The sequence below is a fragment of the Solea solea genome, chromosome 5 (assembly GCF_958295425.1).
Source record: "Solea solea chromosome 5, fSolSol10.1, whole genome shotgun sequence".
In the NCBI taxonomy this organism is placed as follows: Eukaryota; Metazoa; Chordata; class Actinopteri; order Pleuronectiformes; family Soleidae; genus Solea; species Solea solea.
The window spans coordinates 4324163-4340883 of NC_081138.1; the positions used below are offsets into that span (position 1 = coordinate 4324163).

Here is a 16721-nt window from a genome sequence, read left to right on the forward strand (position 1 = left end):
TGAGCTAAGCTGACTCGCAGCTCTGCCACTTTCATTTATATAATTGTGCGGAGGCAGCCATGTTGCTGATGCAACGTGGTACTTCACTCAGCTCAAGGCCAAACATGGGACTATAAAACTATTTTTTAATTTTAGTCTATTCAGGGTCTGGTGCTCCACATCACACTATACACACAACTAGAGGGAGGGGCAGCCAAGATAAGCTTGAGAAAAACACCACAGCAAAACCTCAAAGGAAAAGTCCCACAAGTGCCAAACAGGACCAATGTGAAATTTTCCATTCTGTCTTTATCATTTCATTCATTTCCCCGTTTGTTAAATCACTTGTTTACTTATGCAAGTGGATAAATCTCTTCCCTCACTCTTCCTGTGTGCTACAGGAATAAGCAGAATAATTTAAGGCTCCAATTCTGGCATTCAGCTACATCAGAGTGACAGTTTTAGCATCACCCATAGCAACATCTACTACATTCTGTCTTCACAGAATAGAAGATTTCACGCAATCCATACTTCAAAATGTAATTTCCATATCAAAAGCAGAACCGCATGTAATCATAAATTGGAATTGTGGGTCACATTGAGATAAATATGGAAAATATGGGATAGAATTTCTTGATATAAACTGCGATAGAGGAAGAACCCTGCTGTGATGATTTGACTGAAGAATTCTCTCTCTTCCTTTAATAAATCAAACATTTAAATATAAAGCATTTCATGAGATGCAAAAAAAATGTGCTCAACATGCTTTGACTTTGAGGTAAACCTGAATTCAGTTGTACAAAAACAGTGGCATTAACCACAATGGGGCACAAGTCATAATATGAGGAATCTGCTCATGATGACAAATCTGGAAAACGACGATTTGCGATTCACAATAATGCTTTTTTTCTTTTTCCTTAAATGATAGCCGCATTAATTGGTATCAGTGCGATACCAGTGCTAGGATTTAAAAGAATTCCCTGAAGATTGGTCACATCTGGCTGGTGCATTTATAAAGCCAAGTACCAGTGTCGATACCAATCACATACAGTGTTTTTATCATGCCGGAGCATATGGCTGATGTTGAGAGGTGAAATGTTAAACGCTTTGTCTAGACGGCCAAGCAGTCTCCAAGAGCTTGAGGCATCTCTATACTATCAGCATCCTGTTCTATGACCACGTTCCAGTCACACGTACATGCCCATGGTTCTAATCATACTAAAACGAGTATCCGCATTTGTCTGGCGTGCCACGCATGCAAACCTGATCCAACAACCTATTCCATTCCAGTACAATGCCCTAAGCTGGTGCATGCACAGTCCATGTGGCCACAGATCTTTGGCCTGTATCATCGCGAACACAGGTGAATGACCACATTTACGTCACACAGACATCAGCTGACTTCAGAGGACTCACAGAAGTTAAATCAATGACTTTGCCCTTTGCCATTACTCAACCATTACGCAAAAAATGACATCACTGGTCAGCCGTGCAACTGGTAAATAATTCATGACATAACTCAAAAAGCAAAAGACCGATTTGGATCAAGTTTTCTGGATGTTGTAGGTTATGACCCATGAAAGAAATGAGGCAGGCTTCTTTTTTTTCTTGAAATAAATATTGTTAACCTCACATGAAGGGGGACTGTATTGACAATGTGAAAATTTAATTGGCCTTGGCAGAGTGTTTTCTCTACTTTATCAAAATAAAGTAACTGCTTAAATAACAGCAAATAAGTTGTAAAAAGAGGAGATTTGAATAGGTTTGAAAGCCACAATTTTGAACGATATCACAATACGATTTTAATGGCACTAACAACAAAAGGTGAGAAATTAAATGTACTACTTCAGTGGGTGAAATAACTGTTTCAAATTCATCATATACCTGACATGTTTTACCTGTTTTCCACTCCAGTAACAGACACAAACTGGTGTATAAATACAAAATCCAGACGTTGAAAGTTAAGTCTTTGTTTACCAGTCTTTGTGAACACTAGCGGTGTATACACACAAACACAGACGGACACCAATGCCTTAAAGATAAGATTCACAAGAATACAGTAGGTTTCTCACTCAAAACCATTACTGACGGACATCAAACAAAATCTACTGACAATCACTTCAATGAGGTCACCAGTGCCAAAATATTTTGGAACCATGTTCTGCCTCTTTCAAAGGGCTTTTCACATGCTTCTTATTAAGACCGTTACAAAGTAAATGCTGCAGAACAAAACACCAAAGCAAAGATACTCGGCACCAAAGATGACAGTACCATTTTAAGGATTGTTGATTCACTATGTAACAATCTAACACAGACGTATCAATCTACCTTTTAGTCTTTACATGTCTCACTGCTACTATGCTACAATGAGTTAGATTTCAGCTGCTCACACTGTGCGAGTCATGCTTGTGATTGAAAGAGCTGATAATGCACCAAAGCTGTACCACTGACAGCTTAAATACTAGTTCAATATGTGTCCAGTTGACTTCGTTATTATTAATCCAATCCAAACAACACTGGTGTTGCTGACAGACAAAAGACAAAAATACAACACAATCCACAACATGTTCAGTGGGTGACTTTAAAGGTTTGTGGTGTGACCAGGAGAAGCGGACTAAAATGCAGGACAGATAATAGATATTACAGTCACCACTCATCACTGTCACACAAACAAGCCACTTGCTCCTCACAAGCACACAGCTCTCTACATGTGAGGGCGGATGAGAATGAGTCACTCTTCCTTCTGGCCATGAAAAAAATAAAAAATAATAATACAAAAAGACATGGAATCTGTGGCAGAGGACTAGGCCTGGACAAAATTGCTTTATGTACACAGTAATTGTTTTGGATTTTTTTTTCCTTTCAAATGTTTGCATTATTCATGTGTATTTTAGTCAAGTTCACACTGCATGACGTTCATCATCAGTTGGAGGATCTTTCAGCAACGGGACCTAGAATGTATGTGGTCACAAAAACACACGTGAGAAGGGACATAGGGAATGATTCAATGAAACAACGCTCCATTTACATAGACAGAGCCTGTGACTTCAGTTGTGTTTTTTAGATGTATTTCTCTTTCGCTTTCTCCCTCTTTGATGTTGTATTCCTCTTAATGCTTCTCCCTCTAGTTCTCTCTGATGAACCACTGCTGTATTGTTGTTCGGGTCTTAGCCACCATCTCCCTGTGCCCTGTCTCTGATTGGTTGGGGGTGGCTTGAGTCATATCAGATTATATTTCCAGTGTGCGGGAAATGAGATCAGGGTCTTAGAAGCGATGGGAGGGGTCAGTGGACTATTTCACACACGGCGACTGGCAACTACATATCATGAGTTGATTAAAGCTTTGTTTCCATGATGATACGGTTCGGTTTGGTACAGTAAAGCCCTGGTTTAGGCTCGCGTTTCGACTGAGAACAGTACCTTTACTTATGTAGCGTGATGTTGTACCGGTGTGACGACAACAAACGGCGGCATTGGACGTGACACAACAGACAACAACAACACAACATGTCCTTTTTCTTTTTCTTAGTGGTAGAGTGCTATTTAAAATTGCCCCAACTTCCATGGGATATTTACACCGGTCAAAATCAGCTGGCTGTCGTGGGTGGAGCTAGACTATAGCATACCATTTTACTCTAGTAGCCTAAGGGAAGGGTGCCAAAGAACGGAACAGTAGGGGCTGGTTATTTTAATATTATTCCTACAGGAAACACAAAAAATATGCACCGCACTGTACCATTCCACTTCAATGGAAACATGGCTTAAGAGTAATTAGCTACAGTTCATGAAAACTCTGGGTGAAAGACTTATAGTACGAACTAAACTGAAACAGGGAAACAACAAACAATATCAACTTGCTGCAGTAATAGTAGTGTGTTAAGGAGTAGCCGTTATCACATCGGTCTATACAGAAGTGGCAAATGGGACATTGTGCAAGGCATGAAACAGGAAAGAAACAAATGCAGAGAGAGAAGAAGAACAGAGAGAGACCAGCTTTATATTTAGCTGATACATCATACTATGCGAGGCTGATGCCTGAGACTGCCAGTTAAAGCAATATCCACACTAAGCCTGCTAAGTCTGAAAAGGCATCTCTTTCTCCAAGTTCAGGCCAAAATCAATGTTTTCCCACCCATCATGGTGCTTTTCAAAAATAATCTCTGGAACAGTTACTGCTCAAATTGCCAGTTTTGAATTGTGAATGTGACTAGGAAAACTAAGCTCTTCAAACATGATGGAAAAAAGTATTTTATGGAGCTTACAGTGTACTATGGCTCAGTAAAAATAAAAAAAAGATTCTCACCCCCAACTTAACCCAACTGTTGGCGGACAAAGCCAGTCATACAATACAGATGATTGCATTCATGTTTTTGGAGTTAACGGTTGATATTGTCTAAACTAAAGGATAACACTGGAAATGCTTTAATTTTCTTTCTTATGCTCCCACACTGCAAACTTAATTTGTCACATAAAAACAAATACAAGCTTTTCCTTTTGTATTAATATGGCCACAGAATATAACCACAATGTCCCTCTGTTTCCATTCTGAAAAAAATCTCACAATCCAGTTTCAATGTGTGGTATTTTGCAGCATATACATATATATGTATGCTCGAGGACAAAGCTGTGTTTATCATTCCATTTTAAAGCCAATACATTTTAGCAGGTAGGCTGACAAGTTTGAAGAACATATAGAACAAGCTAAAAAAAAATCCAGTATAACTATAGGAACTACATTCATTTTGCAATGTGTGTTTGTTTCAGGGCAAACTGAACAGAAAACGTGTCAGAAATGGGAAATGCTGCACAACAAGGGAGATGAGTGAGGCATCAATTGAAGGCATTGATACAAGGACAAAAAAAGACAACTTAATCTCAAACTCCTGTACATCTATCACACATACAAATGCCTGATTCTTAAGTTAAAGGAAGTTCATCTACTGGTTTCCAATGTCCCATGTGGAGAAATTTGTTAGGGGACACCTTTTAAATGCCAGTTAAAAGTTACACAGGAATATTTCGATGACACTGACTAAGTCAACACTGATGACCCGCAGTTATAATACTCACACCATATTGTAACAAGCTCAGAATACAACAACACTTTGCTTTGTTTGAAAATGTTAAACTTCCATCTGTTTAAAAAAGGTGCAAGACGTGAGACTGTCAGTAGCAGTGGCAATAGGTTTTGGCCAGAGGTCACAAAGAGGCAAAAGTATGGAGCACGAACAGACAGCTCTGACAACTACCATGTAAGAACAGCAGAACACTGTCTTTCCTGAGGTGTCAGTTAATGGCCTTTGGTGATGATAAAAGACAGACACAGGGCCCCTTTACACCTGGCATTAGAATGCACTTTCTGTGATCAAATAGCTTATCACCAGATGCATTTACATCTCGTATTAACATACATCTCCGGTGTCCACATCAAGATTGTCATCTGATTACAATCACACCTCTTCTAAGGAGTCCATTCAACACTGTGACTTTCACGTTGTCTTCGACAAGCAGAAAACCTATGAAAGCAGAGGAGATTGTGCCATTTTGTTGCCCCTTTCACGCTCGGAGACACCAATGTATTTTCCTTGAGGGTGAAGCAGAGACGTAACGGAGACACAAATCACATTTACACTTCTGTTAAATCTGGTCACAACGCGTCTCCGGCCACCTCCTGAAGTGGTTTGGCAGATCGGATAACAACCCGTCATCGGGTGTATTTACACCGGCACTTACATGTGGTCAGGCGCTATCCAATTGCAATCTGATCACAGAAAACACATTTTAATGCCCAGTGTGAAGGGGGCCACAGAAGTATGGTGAACTAGCTGACTTGCAAAAAACCTAAAATGTCTTTTAGAACAGAGGTCAGCTACTTGAAAAACCTGCATGACCATCCCCCTTCCTATAGCCATAAAACACCCACTCTACAGACTAACTTTTTTTCTTTTCTTTTTTTTTTTTTAAACAAAGGATGCCCCTCTGGCCCTTTTACCCCTTTCTTTACTTGACTGTGGCTCTCCTGGTCTCCTTCTGTTATGGTTATCTACACCACTGTGGACAATACAGCCAAGGCAGTAGAGTCCAGAAAGGGCCTCAGATGGCTGTCCTTCCACCCACCCCCAAGTCACATGAAGCTCTCACTTAAGTTGGTGGACAGTAAAAGGTGATGGGGTGGGTGTTAGGAAGGAATGGGAAGAGGAACTAAAGCCATTGTTACCGCATAACAATAGATTACATAATTTCACTGCCTTAAAGAGGTGCAGAGCAATCTGTGAAAATTCAGCATTTCTTCCAAACTTTAAAAACTAAAAGAGACAAAATGTACACTAATCAACGCAGCCACCATAACTGGGAAAATGGGAATAAAGATGGTGGTCAATTCTTTGATATCCTGAGAGCAACTCTGCTCTATAAAACATGCCGTGCATGTCTTTCACACAGCGAGGTTCTCTCCTCATCAACAGGCAGCGTTGGTATTGATCTTCCCTCAAGGTTTTCCATTTACAGTCCACTTGTTAGAGGGAGGGTGTCTTCCAGAAAACTTTATTCTACAACTGCTGATTTCCAATAACATTGGAGCTCTGCATCTCTTCACCAAAAGTGTGACAGTGAAATGGGACTGTCTGGGTGGAGGTAGAGGCTGCCGGCTCAGTTTCCGTGCAGGATACTCCAATGTACTATGGTGAGAATATTTTGTAAGAGGTGCCAAGGAGGAAGTTGAAGTTGGAAAAGAGACCATGTGGGGTGAGAGCAACAGAAGTGATAGTGGACATGAAAGTGAACCCACGTCATCCTCCCAAGTTGAGGACATTGTTGATAAGAAGAAAGGGTTATGTGACTTCAGTTGTGTGGAAATGCAGCAGATAGTGTGGGTCTGCAATTGGTGCCAACCAGGACAGGAAACGCAACAAACATACATCGAGAATGTAAAATGTAGCCAGAAGTGAGCCAAGTTCTCTGTGAAACACATTGTATGCATCTTCCTCAACAGCGGCAAGTTGAGTGCCCCTGAAAAAAAGATTCTGAGATTTTGAGAAAGACAACGTACATATGTTTGGGGCAGTCACTGTGACAAATTTGGAGCATGCTTGCAGACAGATTACTGACCAGGCCACGAAATGGAACGAGCAGCAAAGTCATAATCAAACCGCCTCTCAGTGCATGAATACTCCTGAATATCGAAGTTCAAAACGATGTGCTGTATGTAATGGTGTCTGACGTTCAGAAAACGTTATTACCATGGAACGAAAAGCTATTATGCATTTGCAGGTGGAACGTCCGCCGCTGACAGACTACCACGGCAAGTGAGAGGAAGGCTGAGTGGCTAAAACGGTCGAAAGACAGCCAGTGAATCTCAAAGGGTGTGGTGGCTCTGTATCACAGAAAAAGCAAGACATTCCAGAGACAAACAAGCAAAGTGCTGGTTTGTCTGCGAGAGCAGACAGCAGAGTGTTCCAGAGGGAAAAATAGTTACAGCAGCAGGCCAGTGCATTTTCTACACAGTAGCAAAAGCCATATGTCAGCATAGTTTAGCACACACAGGATCTTTATGGAAAGGTCTGAGAAGGCAAAGACATTCTACCTCCCTCTGGTTTGTGTCTGTCTGCCTGCTTTCTCTGTCCACCATCACAAAAGCACACAGACACAAACACTGCTTCCTTCACTCTAATCTGCAGAGAGCCAGAGAGCAGGTTGGAGGAGGAGGGCCAGGAAGATGAAGTGGCGTGGGAAGGGTTAAGTCCAAACACATCCATCTGCTTCCTCGTCTGTCCTCCTGGCTGGCTGTTGGCTCCAGCCCAACTTTTACACAGCACGTAAGCACATACACAGAACTGCACAAAACCAAACCACAATTCTCAAGTTTGAGTATTTTTGCATCGCTTTTATTATATAAGAAGGAGGATTTCCAGATGCCTTCAATGAGATACTACTGACCTGAGCCAAAGAGCTGGCCAATACATTTAAGACAACATCTGAGAATGTCTTCAGCATTTCTCTGAAGTATACTACAGCACACTTTGACCAAAAGGAGTACTTTTTTCACTTTGGAAATACTTTTATATCTCATGTTGGTTTTAGGATGTGTGTTTCAGATCGTCTTTTTTGTATATGCTGAAAATGTTAGATGTATGTTAGAGTTGACAGCATCATAACCACATGCACAGATTTGGTATATTAAAAAAGAATAATAATTTCAAGATAACAACAAAACTATAAAACAGAAACAGAAGCACTTTACCCAGCTGATGTCCTATTAGCAAATTTCAAATATTATGTATCTAAAATTTCTGTTCTTGCTTTCTTGATTTTGTTATGTATCCTTGTCAGGTGAGCTATGGTCAACAGGGCCAGTTAGTTGTGTGCTTGTGCTGTTTTAGGCTGAGGTATCACACAAACATATACACTTTCCCACCAACTCAGAAGCCTCGAGGCCAAAATAGCGTTCTCCTTTCTCTGAATTTGACTTGTACTGTTAATGTTTGCCTTGTGTTGTGTTTGCGGGAACAGTGTTAAGTGCAGTACAAGCTGTACAAGCTCAGGTATTCTGCCAAACCTGTGTAGACTATCTGTGCAGCTTCTGTGTAGCAACTAAGGTTGTCACAGTATTTCATTTTCTTACTGTACAAATTTGTAAAGCCATGGACACCATTGTGGTAACCCCATGTAATTCATGTAAGCTGAACTGGGTTTCCACGATGTGCTGATCATGGAGTTAACAGTCCTGATGACTTCAATGACGAGACACACCTGACATCTCAGCTTCAGCAGCTGGTCTGACAGGAGCGCGCTCACGATGCCATTATATGCTGTCAAGCTGAGTGACCGATAGAGCTAATAACTGCAATAACGTATTACAGTAATAAAAACAGCTTTAGTAGACACACTAACGGTTCAGTTCGATACACTACAGTATTGTGTTTGTGTTTCCATTAGCAATAGTACCAAAATAGAGATTATCATTGTTTGGTTCCCTTCACTTGGGGCACCAGAGTAAAATGGTATGGTTATGGTCAGGGTAGCTCCACCCAAGACAGTCAGCTGATTGGGTGGCAGAAACTTTGTGATCGGTATAAATATCCCATGAATTCAAGGCCTGCAGTCTGTTCTCATACAAAGCTTTACGTCTTGTTGCGACAAACTGAGCTGCAGGATGTCTTCAATTGTTGTCCGTTGTGACACATGCTGTCGTTGCACTGGTACAGTGTCATGCTACAATGTCATGCTACGTGGCCTTCGGGCACAACCCACACCCCGCCTACCAAGTAAAAGTACTGCTATGAGTTGGAAGCAAGCCTGACCGAGGGCTTTACTATTCCAAACCGTACTGTACCAAACCAAACTGTACTATGATGGAAACACAGCTCAATATTGTTGTTGTTGTATTTGAGTGAGTAGCATGGGTGAACTTAAAGATCAGGTATCCCCTCTCTGAATATAATATGCTTGCCCTGATAATGACTTTACATGATATACACCAGTCATACACGTTATGAAACCAGTGCAATAACTGAAGGATATGTTCGACTATAACCACACTGGCAGAACATACACAGTGAACGTCATATACTCACAATGTGCCTTCTCTACCACTTCCTGTAACTACAAAAACCCTGTCCCCACGTGTTCAACCCATATCTCTGACAATAAAACATTTCAAAAAAAGTAAAAGAAGGTGCGAGAGGCGGTACGAGAGGTTACAGAAAGTCCTTAGCAAAAAAAATAGCATATAAAAACTTTCAGATTTGAGCCTTTGATGAAATGGATACACTCTACATGCCTGAACCTATCTATGCAATGCACAGCTGGACAGCTGCAGGGAGTCAAAGGAAAGAGCATAAAGGGAGGAGACAATATGCCCCACTGCAAACACCTTCATAGAAGAGTATGTTGTCACTGAGAAGAAAGATGGTTGTCTGATGAAGGAGCACCTGGTTATGGAGAGGCCTGAGCCTCCTGAAACCTCAGTTGTTCAGCATATATAATTACTTAACTTCTAGTACTTTACAATATATTTGCAATGGTAAAGTTGACACTGAACAACTTATTTAAACTGCTGATGTTGAGGTGTATGTGACAAAATAAAAGAATAAGACAGAAAGGGGCGTGCAGACTTGCAGTGTGTCAGACAACAAGGTCAGCCCATCCCGGGAGAGGTGTTGGCTTTCTAACAGAGAAGGCTACTTGAAACCAAGGTCACTGCTCTGTGGCTGTGAGAGGTATAGGGGAGTGGGGGCCAGACAGGGACAGCTTTGCCACATGGTCTGTTGTGTTCGGGGTTCGGTGGGCTGTGTAGACACCTTGAGAAAGTAAGGCCGTCACTTTTTACCCAAAATGTAGCTATTCGTTAAAACTCAAACCTAAAAAAAAAAGGATTTAGAGCCTGGAAGCCCCACACACCATCTGAAGTAGTTACCACATGGGTCAGCAGGGGGCGAAGAGAGCCTCGAGTGATGTTATGTTGTTCTCAGAGCCGGGGTTAACTTATTAAACACAAGTTGTTGCTTGAAATTGGAGGACACAGACTGAACCACCATCCTGAGCAAGTGGATGAAGAGCAAGGGAACAAATCGACCCACTCACCTGTTAGCTTAGCAGCTAGCTTCACCAGAGTGAAGCGCAACGAGTGTTCAACCTAAGTGTAATATGAAAATTGTCACATTTGAGTGGGAGGCGGGGAATGTCTGAATATCTTAAAAGGAGTAGAATTCAGATCTTTGAGAGAAAGTAAATCATTAAAAGGTTTAACATATCCACAAAGAGCCGAGGCAAAACTTCCTGAAATCCGATGTCTCTCTGACATAAACAAATCAAAAGAGTCCACTACCAGAACGGCTAGAAACTATATGGAGCAGGGAGCTAAGCTGCTCTTTGCACTCATCCTTCCTAATAAATGACGATTGACTATCACTGCCCTTTGATAAAGCACAAGATTAGAGCCGAGTGGCCTGTAGAAACTGGACACATCCAAAATCGGGGTTAAATTTAGCAATTCAAACTACCTGCTAATCCAGGCAGAGCTCTCTTACATTGACACGGAGACATATAATGTGACATGCCAGTATGTGTCCCTTTCATTGTAACTGTTGAGTTGAAGTTCTGAGACAAAGAGGTGTGTGCACTGTTAATTTCATGGTACAAATCTAAATGTATTCTAGTAAACTAGGAAAGTATGTGTCCTCACTTGTATGAAAGACCTGAAACCCATCGGGAGATCGTAAACATGGGTGAGGTTTGCATCTTTAGACACGAAACGACATAAAACACCCGACCATTTTGTTTGTGCACGACATCTACAAAGGACTGAATAAGGAGTGATGGATGCAACTGGATGAGGGTTATTGAATGGACAATCAAAACCAAACTGTGTACAGAGGGAGGGCTACTTGACTGTTATCTTATCCTCCCCCACCTTGGACCAGGGCCTAGCAGCTCTAAAATTAGCCATCACATCTAAACACAGTCTTTGGTGCAGCAGCTACACTTTGATGGGAACTTGGCTCATGGCTGACGCACTGAAAGCACACTCAAGCCCATCTCCAAATGCACTGAGATGACGCCAAGACACTATGCACGCAAACTAGAGACACACAGTCCTTGACTGTCTCAATTTTTACAATGACATTTAGATGAAACCCTTATACATACAGATCATGATCTATTAAAATACAGCCAAAGAACAAGTGTATTAATAGCTGGAGTATCATGTCAAGTCTCTTATAAAGATAAATTAATCACATGGGTGAGACACAAACATAAAAAAATAAAATTAAAATAAATAAATAAAAGAAAGGAGGGAGCGGCTGTGACTCAGCAGGGACTGAGACTAAAACAGGCTACTTCTTCAAAATACAAGGTTCAAGATGCTGATGGAACAAGAGTTTGAGGCAATTCAGAGACCACCAACGTTATAAAGTAGCAGTGAGTCTAAATCAGTCTAACAATCAGGTAGAGATCCTGTTTGAGCATGTGTGCATTAACGTGTACTTAAGTTTGTGGAAAACTAAGCCTGGGAAGAAACCATGACCTCCCAGCAACAGCAGGAAGAAAAAAAATACCTTAATGAAAGCAAGCCGACATCCTGTGCTCACGGAGCAAATGCAGATGAATATATCCAGCACTATTTTTGTCCACATTTGTGAAACCACACTGTTTGTATTCATATGTAGATAGCAGGAGGCGGCTGCATGTAAATTGAATGTTTACAGTATCAAAATGCACCGACTATTTGTTTTGCAACACTGCCAACAGGATTTACAATGACTGCTAGCTTCTTTGTGACCTTAATACGCACGTACTCCTCAACATAACCAAAACCCTTAAGTGGCATAATTAAAAAAAAGAAATGATATAATTTAATGTAGAAAGACAGTGACTACGTTTCCATGCACAGTCACTATTCCGTTCAATTGGACAAGCCCTACGAGAGAAATTGATTTATTGAATAAAGTGTGTCTGCCTCTGTTCCGCTAGGGGGTGAAACACCCCCATCAGCTTGTTAGAATTAGGTGGTTTCCTGTTTAGCAATGCTGCTGGATAGTCAGCATGTCGAACTTCATTCCTTAACGTAAAAATATCCTACTCTTAAATCTGATAGGGCATAAATTATGTCTCTTCCGTCAGTACAAAAACTGTACTGGCTTGAATTTGACGATGTTTTTGTCACTATTGTCCTATTCTTCTGTGTAACAGCTCCTTCTATTATTATAGGTATTAGCCAGGTGTGGGAGCTGCACCCAGGACAGCTTCAGTTTGACAGCAGTAGCTTAACTACTACTTGCATTACCTGGGTGTGTTACTCCTACTTCGAGAGATTCAATATAGTAAAATTTCACTTTTTTGTTGGAATAACACAATATTTTTTTTTTCCAATGTCATGTAAACATACCAAGTTTGACATATAACAACTGTAACAGAGTTACAAAGCCAGGAGATGAAGGCTTGATTTGGTGAAATCAGAGGAAAATCAGACACAAGTGAAAAGGAAACACTGCTACTGCGACATCACTAACGCAGACATTTGTTACTCGTCTCATTAACAACATTCCATGGACAGAAAAGTGCAGAGCAAAGAGCACGCAAAGGACTCGGTGCAGCTAGATTGTTGAACATAAAGCTGCCACTGTGCACTGCTATTTATCTTTTTCATTCTCATACCTACAATTCACTTGGACTCAGTCGGCGTGCTAACTGGTCTGAACCTCCATTACACAGAGCACATTGGCTTGCCCACTCCCACCCAGCAGTGGCAGACTGCCAGGTGAGAAAAACAGTGTGTGTGTGTGTGTGTGTGAATGCATTTGCAGCACAAAAACTACAAACCACCTCATAACCTGTCAACAGTGAGAAATTCGGCTCAGTGCTTTAATACTCCTGAAAATAACTCTAACCTTGGGTATAAAAGACAGGACATGCTGATGAGGAACCCCTGGGCAGACAGTAAAGCATCACGCAGCATTCCCTTGCTTCCCATTTCCCTGAAACTATATGACCTATGGCAGTCCTCAAATTCCTTTGCCCAAAGATGTGAGCTCCTTACCATTCAGCTTGCTATTAGCGTATTTCTCTGCACTCCATGCCACAGTACCTCGCCTGTTCCCTGCAAACAGACTCCTTCTATACAGCATCAGTATGCAGCTTGCTTAAGGGGGAAGAGGAGGAGCAGCAGAGGGGAGGAAGAAGGGAAGGTTGGGAAAACAAAGCCTCTATAGTCGTCTCTCCAGCCGGGCCAGACCGAGCCGCACTAGTGGGGGTGAGTTATGTAATGCCACTAGCAGGGCCCACTTCCCTGTTTCAGAGCTGCAGCACACACTAATCCGCACTGAGGAACAAGCCCCGCTTTAGAGAAAGGGGAGGGGATAAAAGGGCAGCTATGAGGGAACCAGTGGAGAAAGTGTGATAAAAAGAATTTTAGCTTTTTCATCTGTAACAAATCGAACAGACACCTCCCTGTCCGAATGGTATCAGTCACATTCAACACATTTTAGCTGCTCACACAAGGCCTGGATCTATAGCTTCAATTCCAAGCATATAACTGCTGAATTACACAGTAGCTTGCAAAAAATGTATGTTGTTAACATGGTTGTCTTGTACAGTTAACAACAGTTATCTGATAATCTGTATCATATACACGGATACATGGTAATGACTATAATGGACATATAGAAATTGAAAAATGAAATATATACCTTTAGAATCAAATTGCATAGTTCTGGGAAATAGGTGGCAATACCTAATCACAAGACACCTCAGTCAGTTCTAACCATGGAGACCAGGTGGAGGATTTAAAGCAGTTAAAAATAAAAGTCTGATTCTGATTTACTGAGCTGCTTGCCTGGAAACCATGTGACTGGCATCGCATGAGAAGAGGGAGGGGGAGAGTGGCACGGGGGTTGTGTGTGCGTGTGTGAGTGTCTCCATCCCCATAGGCTCAAATACACACAGCATGTATTTCACTCCCCGCACCACAATGAGCTTTGTGATCAGTTTCCTTGGTTTCCACTGACAGTAAGCAGATATAGGCAGCTCAGAGAGGTAAACAACAGCAGCTCTTGCTGGTGCACTGCTACAGACACACAGACACTAGAGAGATAGGTGGGAGGAGAGTAAGTAAGAGAGTCAGAAGCAAAGGGAGAGAGATGAAATTGTGCAGTAGAAGGTGGGGTTGGAGAGAGTCAGTCAGTGCGTTTACATGCTAAAAGTCCGATTTTAGTCGGACTAACACAATTATTTGGTTTTCTTAATGGCATAACACGTTAGTCCGACTAAAACCGAGATCTTAGTCCGAGTCTTAGTCGAACTAACATACCTAGATAATGTAATTCATAGTCAGGCATGTGTATGTATGTATCAGACTGGAGTTGGACTTTGTGTTCTGCCCGTGCACCAAAAAAAGACAAAAAACACAGCAACTACAAGTAATGCTTGTTCTAGATCTAATTTAAGTTTGAACAAATGTATGTGATGACGCGTAAATTGTTCAAATTCATTCGAAAACCTCCACCAACCCTTTGAGCACATGCCGCCATCCCCCACCGCCGTCACCACTCCCCCCAAAACTCCACAAACACAATCACGGTTGTCTTTACTTTATAAACACTTTAAGTAATTGTTACATTACATTAACAGTGCTGCTAGTGTGCGTATTAATGACATGCCGATCCGAGCAACTTTCTGTTCTTTATCATCCAGTAGCCGTTTGTCAACACAAACATCTTAATTTCTGATATTATGTGATAGAAACACAAGTCTGTCGACTCGATTGGGATTGACTGTGGCTCCCTTTTGTTTACATTATTACAGATAAGAACACAGTGCAGATGAGCCCCCGGCGCGGTGTGCGAGTGCTGTGTGTTTGTACACAGCTCCCCGCGAGATGCAGTTGCTCGTCTCTCCACAGAAGTGGTGGACACTAAATATCTGCAGAGAGAGTTGAGGCTTGCATGTTGCCCTCACTGCTGCTGCGCACTGCAGCTGACAGCCCTAATACAGAACCACAGCATGGTCCATCTTGCCGTTCGCCATTTGTTTTTCTGTGCCCTGTAGGTCAACAGGAAACTGATTCAATGTGCAACTTATAGAGCAAAAAGAGCCACCTACAGAGGCGGAGTCGGACGAACACAGCCAATAAATCGCTTTTCTCCTCTGCGTGTATACTCGGACTAGGCAAGTTGCACAACTGCTTGTTTAAGTTGGACTACAGCCTTAGCTCGAGTGTAGCAAATGCTGGTCAAGGCTACAGGCAGTAGACACTGATCACCAGGCTGCTGTTTTTTAATAACACATTAATTCGTTTTGTAGCTCCCAGATGGAACATTTCTCCTCGGAAAAAAATTATCTCTCAGTGTGATTTTGCACATTTTGATGACAGCCTGTCTAATAGCGATGATTCTATGTCACACTTGAGGCAAACATAAATACACAGAGATAAATACTGGGTTGGTGGTCCTCAATTTACACTAAAAAAAACAAAGAAATAAATAAATACACACATTCTTCTAATCCTTATAGAATTAAAATAAGGACAGTTATTCTGGAAATTCTGGGCATACAGACAACATTAGCGAAGCCTGCTAGCACACTGGCTTCAGTAAGTAAGTATAGTAACTTACAGTCAAACTGAAAGAGCACTGATGCTAATGTGCTCTAATTTTTATAACGTCACAATGTAATGTTTATGAGTTTATGCTGAGCGTTGTTCTAGTACATCATGTTTTTTTGTGGCCTGAACACAAACATTGAGTCCCCAATTCAATAAAACATAGTTCAATCTATTTAAGAGTTAAGACATTATTATCATTATGTATAACATGATCGGAAACACATTTTAGCTATGTAGAATGTAGTTGTGTGACTGGGACTGAGACAGAGTGATGGATGCTAGTTCTGCACTACAGAAGCGGTGACCTAGTTTACACAGTCTCTAACACACAAGTGTAAATGCACAGACACAGCCTCTGACAAAGGGACAGGAAAGCAGAGGTTAGGCATGCACTAAGCCCTGTTCTTAATACATGCATTCCAGTGGATAGACCTCAGTGCTGCTGCACTTGCTTGTTGGTACAAGCAACCGCTGCACACTCTTGCATGACTGACAATAAGGGGTAAGGTCTGGCACTTGCAGCATGTGACCACATATACGTACAAGAACGCTCACGAACAGATGGGTGTCTTTTAAAACCTGTTAAGGCAAAAACGATGATTTTTTTAAATTATTTCACCATTCACCTTATTAGGTCAGTTCT

The 16721-nt window shown here is 41.5% G+C and overlaps 1 protein-coding gene across 2 annotated transcripts in view; it reads right to left on the reverse strand.

Annotated features, from left to right (window-relative positions):
• Positions 1 to 16721, reverse strand: part of ankrd11 (ankyrin repeat domain 11) — a 97086-nt gene that overhangs the window by 53009 nt on the left and 27356 nt on the right. The gene's annotated exons all lie outside the window — the stretch shown is intronic.